The following is a 12276-nucleotide window of genomic DNA, read 5'->3' as shown; positions in this document are numbered from 1 at the left end:
ATCTTCTCTGTGTGGCCATGAGCATCACCAGTGGGATCAAAGCTCTTTATTAACCTCAGTAATAGTCCGATGCTGTGAAGCATCATCGGTGGGATCACTAAATTTGTATGGGGCGTGGGAGCAACACTTTAATTAGGTGAAGTATGGTGGGCAGCCAACGTGTTGTATCTTAATTACTTAGGGCCACTTGCACCATTTACTAACCCGGGGTTAACCGGTTAAATCTGGACACAGTTATCAGTAAAATTTGACACTGGGTTAACGGTTTAACCGGTTATGCGGTTAACCCCGGGTTTGTTGGATGATGCAAGTGGCGCTACGCGGATCTTATATAATTTTTCCATCGGAATTTTTCCGACTTTCTGAACCAAATAGTTTAGTCCTGAACATACTCCTAACTCCTAAGTAATTTAATTTCCATTAAAATGATCTGTGACACACGAACGAAAGGAACTACAAGAAGTTTAGGTAAGTATATCATGCTAGCTTTAGCCCGCAACTTCTTCTGTGTGAAATGATGCTGATGATTCATTATTTAAAACTATCCTATGTCCTTCTACAGGCCTCAAACTATCTCCATATGTTTGAGGCGGGGTCCCTTTGACATACTTATTGAAAGTCATAATGTAATGATTGTCATATTATCATTAGTCATAATTCTGAAATCCTTAACTTTTTAGGATTTTCCTCGGGTTATCCTATAGATAGGTTAGGTTAGGTTAGGTTTGTTTTATGGCAATCCTAAAAAGTTATGCGTTTCTGAGAAAAACCAAATTATGACTAATGATAATATGACAATCATTACATTATGACTTTCAATAATTATGTCAAACAATAAAGACCCGTTTGAGGCCCGTAGAAGGACATAGCATATAATAAACAAATTAATGTGAAAGTAGGTATATAATAACTCTGTATGCCTGTCTGTTACCAGTTTCACGAACGCCTGAACCGCTGAACCGATATTAGATGAAATTTGGTATGGAGAGATTGGAGAGTTTGAGGCCGTAGAAATACAAAATATTAAGTAGGGATGACACAAGACCCTCAGTACTTAGTTCGATTCGCACTTGACGGAGTTATTTTAATTTTTCATAGTAGAATAATGGTTCTCATACTTGATCGTCGCTCGCTAAATTTAAAAACAGCACAATTACCTTATAATTAAAATGGTATTGGTTGGGTCGTTTTTCTGTGTAGCATCTCTGTTATTTTTCGTTTAATTTTCGTTGACTGGCCGAAGGCAGTGCCTGCGTTCATAAAAAGGGCCGCTTGTAAGGGATAATTATTTGAGTTATAGCCTTTTGTGGCAGTTTTAGTTTTACGATCCGAGATGCGCTCGGCCTTTAGGTTTACTGCACTAGTTATTTTGCCGTTTTCCATTTGTGTCGACAAGGCTTTAGCGTAAACATTTACCTACATTTGAATAGGAGAGTGGAAAAAGGATGAAAGTCCAAATTAACGACATTAAGGTCAAACACAAAACTATGTTCACGTATTTCCTGTGGAAAAGTATATAAAGAAAAAAATATACCTATATTAAAAAATATATAAGTATATAATTTTTCCTTGTGTTTTACTTGTATGAGACTTAGATTGATACTTTTTACTTATAAAGGTGCCTTACCAGGACTTTCCGATTCCCGACCATTGGAGCGAGATATTGAGATTAATCCTACCAAAAAAGAAATGATTCAACACAGTAATTCAGTGGAGAGCCGCGAGCCGTCCTTGTGAGTTCACGGCGCTCGGCAACCAGTCCTACTCCCAAGTTAAACATTTTTATTATACGTCTTTTAACTTTTACCCCCCTATTTAAATTTACCGTACCAAAAAAGAAATGATTCGACACAGTAAGTCAGTGGAGAGCCACCAGCCGTCCTTGTGAGTTCATGGCGCTCGGCAACCAGTTCTACAGCACGATTAAAACATTATAACAAGTCTTTTAATAACTTTTACTCCCCTATTTTAATTTACTGTACCAAAAAAGAAATGATTCGACACTAAGTCTGTAAGGAGACTTGGAGAACCACGCACGAGCCGTCATTGTGAGCTCACTGCGCTCGGCAACCACTACAGCACAATTTAAACATTTATTTATGGCATTTAACTCTTAGCCCCCCTATTTTTAACTATGAATTCTCCAGTCCGCATAAGCTTTAATATATTATGATTGTTTTATAGAGTAGGGTCAAGTTTAAACAGTTCACGATTTAATTCTTTATACATATTTTAACGTTGTTTGTAACCTGTAGGTATTGTTTTCTTCTATTTTACTTTTGCGAGTCCTCACCTCAGGGGATGGCAATAAAGATATTTAACGAATATCGATATTGCTAGATGTCACTTTTTAATTATCGGCTCTAAACAGTAGGTAATAAGTAGAGTTATAATTAAAATAGACTATCTGTGTTATGTTATTTGTTATAACTTAAAATATTTTTACTGACTAAACTGTAATAGGAAATAATTAGTGTCAATTATATGTTTTGCTTATATTACCCTTTCCAGGGTCCATTTATGTACAAACAGCTACACACTTAACTGTCCATAGTGTCCATCGGTGGGCTTTATGCCTTTTAGGTTTACCGATGGACAGTTTATCAGTGTGGGCGATGGTACGTATGTAACATATTGGCATGCAAATGGGGCATTTTCTATGAAAAGGGACCTTATTGTCGATGGCCCTTACGCCGAACAGCGTCGCGCGGCATTGTATTTATATCGGAGCATCGTTTATAATTGCGTAAGCGCCATCGACAATTAGGTCCCTTTTTGTAGAAAATACCACAAATAAAGATCTCTGTCTATCTACCTTAGCCAACAATACATACATATCGGTTTACAACACAAAAAGGTTTAGGTTTACACAAGGCCTTCAAGATAAACAACTGTGCATCTCCTTTAACTGTTACGAATTCGATATAAAGATCGATAAAACTGAGATGCACATCCACGCTTCCGATGGCATTACTCACGCGCAGGTTATTTTAACAGGCTAGACTTAAAAGAAGTCCGTGAATAATCGACTTTAAGTTGAATGAGGTATTACTATGTTTACGTATGTTACATTTTTTTTCCTTGCATAATTTAGTTAGTTTACTATCGCGGTAACCGAAGACAATATTAGTTAGTTTAGATTAGAATATGAACTTTAAGTACATTTACAGTTAATATTTTCGTTTTATTATATCAGAACTGCTTATATTAAGTTGCTTATACACAAAACAACCTATACACAGCACGTGGTGACCTATCAGCTGGTCGTGTTTTAACAAATCATTTACAGCTGCATAAATAATCAGGGTTTTAATCAGCAGATTTTGCGATAAATGTTTTTTGGGGCTCGCCCGCACATTTTTTCTAAACTTGGGGATATATTTTAAAGCTTAAAATTCCTTATAGTTGGTCAACTATCCCCTCTAATAGCGAAAGTTCATCTATGTAAATCGTGTCACCCGTGAACATGATGCATGTAACTGCGTCGAAATATCGGGAGCTCACAAATAATACAAAAGGTAATCACGGTCTATATCCCGGTCAATATAAGTCTAGTGAAACTAACCTTGAATCATTCAAAACTCTAATATGTAAATCGTTTCAGCGGTTTGATTAAAATGTGAGGAGGTAGGTAATAGACAGACAAACAGAGTTACAGCAGTTTCTGAGTTAAATGTCGACTTTCTGGCATTCCCGGTAATGTCTGCAATAAGTAGATACACATCTTCTTCAATCCTCTAGAATCTTCATTCCGTAGATCAGCTCCGTCTTTTGTTGCCCTTCGCTAGGCAGCTGGCAAAACCACAAAAGCAAACTGCCATACGATGAGCCGCAACTGACTACGAGCTTTCTTCTTTTCTGTTCTCTTCTTTCTTGAGTATATCTTCTACAGAGTGGCCAACTTGGAGGTACACAACATTTTTTTGCCGCCATTTTGTTTTGGCGGTAAATATGACAGTTGTTGCATGAAAATTACTATTGTGTTGGCAAATTTGTTATCGAGCGCGTTTTACGACGGAACAACGTGTTTTAATTATTAAAACGTTTTACTCAACCCAATCATGTATTGCGGAAGACAATAGCGGTAATTTTTTGGTAGAAATCACTTGATCACAGAAATTGGTTCAATGATGAAGCAACAAGAGTATAAAAAAATATAGATAGAGATAAAGATTAGATATGGGAAAATCTTAGTCTTTTAGTGAAAAATAATACCAATAATAAGCAGAGAATGTAAATAATGTTTAAATTCAATAAAACATTTAAACCATTGAAATATCTCTTATATTTTTAAATATTGAATGTATGCCTAATAATTAACCCCGTCCAATCCCTATCATCACAAACATTAATTTATACGAACATTAATTAATTTGCAATTAAATAAAAATAACTTTTATCTCAACTTAGGACAAGGTCAGTATTTGAAACTCAAACGACCTATACCTAAATCAATTCACCCGTTTGACTACGAACGATGCCACAAATACATACACTTTTAACACCCCATTTGCGTCACTTAAAATTAAATAGAACTAAAGGACTTATCCCTTTCCGACAGTTTATTAATTTGCAATTAAATAAAAAATAACGGGTTTCTATTGTTTCCCATAAAGTTTTAAGTCATAATGTATTGCTTGTCCGCATCTTCGTTAGTCATAATTTGGTTTTTCTCAGAAACTTTTTAGGATTGCCATAAAATAAACCTAACCTAACCTATCTATAGGATAACCTTACGAAAACCTGAAAAATTAACGGTTTCAGAATTATGACTAATGATAATCTGACAATCATTGCATTATGACTTTCAATAATAATGTCAAACAAACAAAGGGATCCCAAAAATAACTTTAATCCCAACTGAGCACAAACTCAGTTACATATAAACTGTAATAGATGTCATATAATAAAGAAAAAAAAGGAGGAGGAAGGTGAAGGCCGGATTCGAACCGGCGTCTTTAGCTATCGCGGCTAACGCCATGAACCTCTAGGCCACCCCGCCTTTATTATATGACATCTATTACAGTTTATAATTTATACATAGTAGTGTGACTACTTAAAAAACAAATCATAATATTTAATAAAATAATTTGTTTTGTTCCCAAAAATGTAGTCAGTTACCTATATTTAAAATTCAAAACTATACCAAAATCAATTCACCCATTTAACTACGATGTCACATAAACACATTTAACCCCATTTGCGTCATTTAAAACTAAACAGAAGTAAAGAACTTACCCTATTCGTTTCCGAAAGTTAATTAATGTTAGGTATAATTCAATAAAATTAACTACATATTATCCCAACTTAGGCTATTCCCAGTCATACTTCAAATTAAAAACTGTGGCCAAAATCAATTCACCCATTTAACTACGATGTCACAAACTCACACTGTAACCTCCCATTTGCGTCACTTATAATTAAATAAAAGTGAAGGACTTACCCTATTCCTTTTTTCCTTGAGACTCCATTGTCCGCAGCGGCGGGAATGATGGCCGTACAGCAGCCCAACGGATTATATAGAGGGTTATCTATAAGGAAAGCCGCGTTATTATAATGGCTAATAATACCCTAATTAGGTGCGCTGCCAATGTCATATGCCACTGAAATGAAGTTATACTGTTAAATGTAAGGGGCGGCGGACACTGGGTGGCAACCCTCGGCAATCGCTTTGTGGAAGGATCAGAGACCTTACAGCGAAAATAGAAATTTCGTTATCTGCCTCATCGCTCGAATATGCAAGTGATAGAGAGACCGATAACGAAATTTCGATTTTCGCATTAGGCTTTTTAAGCGGTGCTGCATATTTGCTGTACATTGTGCAAACTGCAGAGGGATATTATTGATAACGGCAACTATTTCATTTAAAGACTAGTGTGAGCTGTAGACATCACAAACCGTCTTAGCTAGCATATTTTAAAATTATTCCCAAAAATTTAATCGGTTGAGAATGTGGCCTGTCGAGTCGAACAGAACAGTCGGCCGGACAGTCACACATACATCGGAAGCATTTTTGCCCAAGCTTTTATAGAGCCCTTCGCAATGCTCGGTCAATAAGCTTTGATGTTAGAATCATATTGATTTTTTGACAAAATATTTTGGCAATTAATTCTCCGAACCAACCTATTTTGATTGTCCTAAACACTTACAAAAAATATTATTCGGGAATTTTGTTGACGAAAATCTAAACATTCGTAAGTATTATCTACCCTAATTAACTGGGAAAAGTGTGCTTTCTGTAATTACCTAATGTTTCTAATTTTAGGGGTCAATTGTTATAAAGTTAACCATAGGAAAAATAAATCTCAGTGTGCGCCGCTCTTAAAAACTAGCTTAATCACCCTGCCAATCAAAAATGATTTTTATTATTTAACTTTAAAGTTCTTATCATAAAAAAACAATACTTTATACGTTAGGGATGTGACTCAATGTTAACCACATCGTCTGTTTAGTTTCCAGAAATATGAACAACCATTGCCCACTGAATAAACGTAAGTATATAGTACTTCTTAGGTGTTTGTTTCTGAGTCGTGAATGTTTTTATAAATGTAGATAATTAAGCATTTACCTGTCATCGTGTTATACCCATAGTGCACGCCTTAATCAATTATTTACTGATTTCTCAGATTTTTGTATGAACTGTGAAACAGTAGTATATATGCAGAGATAGCAAAGTGGTTTTCCCCTCACTAGCTCGGAAAGCCCTCTTTTATCCTTTAAAACAAGCGGGGAAAAACGCATTTTATCCACTAGTGGGGAAAGTAATTTGACCTTGGATGGAGCGTGTTTAAGTAGCTTGACAGATAACAAAACGTAAAACGCTCATAATAATGGTTCGTTTGATATTAATTATCATTAAATAAATGGTTTGAGAATCTAATAAAAATACCAGATTTAGCTTTATTTAATGATTTTAAGTCATAAACCTTAAAATTCCTTAATAAACGTTTGTTTTTTAATAATTATGTTAAATATAATTCTGAACGCACAAGTTAAGTCGATGCAATTTCAAAACGCATCATTGACATTTCATACGTCAGAAATGTCAACATTGTCAACAAAAATTTTACTTAAAAACTTCTCACGTAAAAGTACAGAATTTCCAGAGTTTTATGTTATAATATCGTAAAAAAATGAGTGATTCCAGTGATGAAGATGATCTAACGCCTATGGATGTTGCACTTTCCTCGCTATAGTGAGGGGAAAAGTTTTGTGTTACACACGGGTGCAAATGTATTTTACTTCTCGTGTGTTAAAACACTCGCTACGCTCGGGATTCTATTTTAGAACCACTCGCTTCGCTCGTGGTTCCACTATAGAATCCTTTCGCTTGCTCGTGTTTCAATTCCACACTCGCGGGTAAAATACAACTTTGCACCCTTGTATAACAAATAACTATTTTTGCTGCGAGTCCTAATCTTTAGTACAAGGCAAGTGAAGGTAAATTTCAATTTCATTTTGGAAAAATGGAACTTCAAAATTGAAGTCCATTTTGAAACAAGATATTGCTAATGTTCTGTCTATAATAAGATTTACCGAGTCAACGTCGGTGTTAGTCCAATCGGACGATTGTTAAACCGATTACTACATTACTAGTGACATTTTGGATTTAACAACACGTGGTGGTAAATCTTAGGTTTTAATAGTAAAATTAGTAAATCTTAGGGCGCCCGCTAGCATCGACGATTGCACGTAGCGAACGCACGCACGCCGGTGCGGTGCCGTGCCGGTGCTGTATCTCATGAACCGCGATAGCTAGACAGTTGACATTTTCACAGATGATGTATTTCTGTTGCCGTCATAACAACAGATACTAAAAACAGAATAAAATAAATATTGAAGTAGGGCTCCCATACAACAGACGTGATTTTTTTGCCGTTTTTTGCGTAATGGTTCGGAACCTTTCGTGCGCGAGTCCGACTCGCACTTGGCCGTTTTTTTCGTTAATCGTAAGACTAATTTATACAAATAAAATACAAAGCCTTAAAATTCAAAATTAAAAGCACCGCGGTCATCACTACTGGCCGTTATCGGCGGAAGCCACGCAGGAAGGCCCGGCTGCCACCGTAGGTAGCCCTGATAACAGCAACATTTCCTACAGCAACCAAACAATACAATGTGTTCGCCCCGAATCCCGGTACGGCAAATATGGTGATATCACAGAACAATGGTACTTATAAGAGTTATAAGTGATATCCAAAGTTAGATAAGTTAGATAAAAATAAAATTAAAAAAAGGTAAAAATAAAATAAATAAATAAATAAAAATAGATGAGTAGTCTTAGAGATTTTCAGCACTTTGTTATTTATATAAATTGAAGTTTGAGATTTGGCTAAGTGAGAATTGTATTTGTGTTGTGTAGTTAAATACGGAGCTAATTTAATTTATTTTAATTGGTATCTTGGTCTGGGCTGAAAAACAGCGCTGCAGTGTCACTCACGCTGAGTTGATGCTGGCAGCATTATGCTGACGCCCAAACCATTTGTCACAGCAAATGTTTAGTGTTTAGTTATTAAGTTACAGATATTAGGTTAAGATTATAGATTATAGATATAATGTTTATAGGTTAAGTAACTTTTTGATATTGTGTTTTCTGTATTCGCTGTTGTGGAAATAAATACATATTAATTCATTCATTCATTCATCAATAAAAAAAATGCAACAATACACTACACCCAAAACAATGTGTTTATCCCCAGGCCGGTACCCAAAGGATGGAAACGGGACCCTATTACTAAGACTCCGCTGTCCGTCCGTCTGTCACCAGGCTGTATCTCATGAACCGTGATAGCTAGACAGTTGAAATTTTTACAGGTTATGTGTATATCAGTTGCCGCTATAACAACAAATACTAAAAAATAGAATAAAATAAGTATAGGGCCTTTAGGGCTCCCATACAACAAACGTGATTTTTTTCTGTTTTTATAGATAATGGTACGGAACTCTACGTGCACGAGTCCGACACTTGGCCGGTTTTTTTTATTTGAAACAGGTTTTTTAGCGCTGGTTCTGTGCATGTTTTATCAAAATCGGTTCATCAGTTACAAGTGTTACAACACGGTGAAGTTTTTTTTATTTTTCATTTGTATGTACATATTAGTATAATGAGTACCTAATTTTATTGTAGAACAATAATTTTTCTAAGTTTATTTTAAATTAACATTCAATAGGGAAGAGTGAAATATACCATTTAACGAAGAGTTGTGGTTTTCCGTCCCGATAGTGGACATCCATTGTCCTGTTTCAACAAAAAACAGGAAAACCAGGGGACACGTGTTTTAATTCCATTGCGCAATACGCGGACACTATTTAATGACCATTATGAGCCTTGTTACTAAGGTAGATATAAGGTCATATAAGGTCTACAGCACAGAATATAGTTCAGTGGTCTACAGGTAGGTAATAGTGGGTTAAGAGGATAGTGGACGACCGCTTCTATATATACAAATGTAGTCCCCATTTTCCTCTTTGAATATTAACATTAGATATAGGAAATATTTTTACACAATTTTTAGGGTTCCGTACCCTCAGGGTAAAAACGGGACCCTATTACTAAGACTCCTCTGTCTGTCTGTCTGTCTGTCACGGTTGTATCTCATGAACCGTGATAGCTAGACGTTGAAATTTTAACAATTCATTTTTAATATTTTTAATGTAATTAGATCTAATTTAATTGACTTATAAATTTTAAATGTAAATTAATGGAATTTAATGGATGTGTAATTTTTAATCAAATTTTATTGAATTAAAGCTAATTTATTTATAATTTTAATTTTAATTAATTTTGAAATAAAACTATGAAAACGGATTATATCGCGTATATTGAATTTATAATCCAAACATCCCGACGTTTCGAACCCTTTACAGCGTTCGTGGTCAACGGGTGGCTTAGGAAAAATTACAAAGTGCAAAAATACCCACATACTAAAAATAATATGTGGTAATTAGTATGTGGGTATTTTTGCACTTTGTAATTTTTCCTCAGTCACCCGTTGACCACGAACGCTGTAAAGGGTTCGAAACGTCGGGATGTATTATAAATTCAATATACGCGATATAAATGATATAATCCGTTTTTTCATAGTTTTATTTCATGAGTAACTATCGCGGTAACCGAAGACAATATTATTTAATTTATTTATTTTACAATTTATGTGTGTTTACTAATATATTTTTAAGAACTGTAAACTAACAAAATATAGGCCGACAGGCCTGAAATAAAGATTTTCAATTTCAATTTCAAATTTCTGTTGCCGCTATAACAACAAATACTAAAAAGTACGGAACCCTCGGTGGGCGAGTCCGACTCGCACTTGTCCGGTTTTTCTATTTGACGGAGTCGGAAAGCGGCAACTTCGTTTAGAGCAGCGGGCCGAAAGTTCACGCTTTTCGGCCGGTGTGTCGAAAAAGTTGCAGTCGGAATTGCAGGCGTACATAGGCTACGGAGACTGCTTCACATCAGGCGGGCCGTATGCTTGTTTGCCACCGACGTAGTATTAAAAAAAAAGTTGTCGGTATGTTTCAATTTTGAAATAGTTTAAATATCAATTACGAGTAGGTATCTCTTGTCGAATATACCTATAGGTCCTGCGCTGTGAATCTAGAATAAGATGATGGTTTGTATTTTAGACTTATGCTTACGTTTATATATAGTGAGTACCATCTAGTATCTAAATAAAATTCCTGATTAATAAAGTACGCACCTAACTAATTAACTAATATGGCTCAACGACCCAAAGAGGGTCTTGGCCTCCGAAACGAAAGCACTCCACTTTTCCCGATCCTGCGCCGTTTCCTGCCAATTATCGGCTTGAAGCTGGCGCAGATCCGCTTCTACATTGTCTCCCCAGCGGTATCTGGGCCGACCTACCGGGCGGCCACCAGTCGGTCTTCCCATGTACGCCCTTTTGGCAGCCCGATCCTCTCCCATTCTTAATAGGTGACCGAACCAGCGAAGTCTGTGGGATTTCGTTTCGCTGATAATATTGGGATAACGTTAATAAAGTACGTAGGTAATTATAAATAAATAAGAGGTGAATATCTACATTTCGTCGTAGCTCTCAAATTGGATAATTGCTTTAGCAAACTTGTTTATTTGCATTTAATTTACTTTTACCTATCAATTCAATTATTTTTAATTCGTCAAAAACAAACTGTGTGAACTAATTATTCGGCATAACCACATTTTAATGCTTACGGAAGCATAAAGCATTAACCATCCCAAAGAATACTAGCTAGTGAAGTGACCTACTTCGGCTCCGGACAGGCCCGAGGTAAGGTCCCATGTTGACCTCAATCTCGTTTCACCACTCAAAAAACTTATAATCAACATTGCTCGATAGATCAATCACAAAAAGAACACAAAAATAAGCACTTTTCACTTACAAATTGATTATAAAACCAGATTTTTATGAATGATAAAGCCAATACCGGGATTCGCGTTTTCGAGGTCACTTCCGACTGTCAATGCCAAGTTCTGGGTCAAGGTCGGATACCGCGCAAGTCAGGATCGAGGGTTGCCACTGTTGCCATCAAGGAAAATGTGACGCCTGGGGAAATTTAATAGCAGAATTTTGCTATTTCTTTTTTGTAGGCGCTGTGAAATTGCGAGAATTCCATCATAGTAGGTTCGTTTTTTACGACTATGTAAATACAGTACTACTTTTAATTACTTATTGTATACATAACATAAGGTGGACTTACCAATAATTCTGTCGGGATTCTTCTAGTTTGTGTTTATTAGGAAATGCATCGTTTAATAACTGACCGTTTTTGCGAAGTGACATTGACACATTTGACTCCAAAGAGTATAATAATATATGTTAGACTCCTTGTCGATCAGACTTTAAGGCACCAATAAGAAGGCTGTTTGCATATGGTTTGCAGACTCCATGGTTCCGTTCGAATGTTTCAAATCTCGTAGTAACTTGGTTACTAACCTAGTTAGCAGCAAAGAGTATAATAATATATGTATAGTGTTAGCAGTTTCAATAGAAGAAATACAAGACTCAGCAAGCCACATACAAGCTGCCTTCCTATTGAGGGAAAGATGAGAGGAGACGTAACGGAATCAACCAATAGTGGTTTTAATCCACATCTCGTCTCCGCTTCGCTGGATTGCGACCATGGAATATTTGAACCGCAGATTTCAATGCGCAACCAACTCCTTTTTATTTTTAAAATCGTTCCCCGGGTTACCCTTTCTAAGGCTTTCTTACGGGTCCCCATATGGGTTTTGCTCGTCACTCTTTCCATATGAACGTATTTACGAATTAA

This window comes from Cydia strobilella, chromosome 19 (genome assembly GCF_947568885.1).
Source record: "Cydia strobilella chromosome 19, ilCydStro3.1, whole genome shotgun sequence".
Classification (NCBI taxonomy): domain Eukaryota; kingdom Metazoa; phylum Arthropoda; class Insecta; order Lepidoptera; family Tortricidae; genus Cydia; species Cydia strobilella.
The sequence above is the reverse complement of the archived record's forward strand: the minus strand, read 5'-3'. Positions refer to the sequence as shown.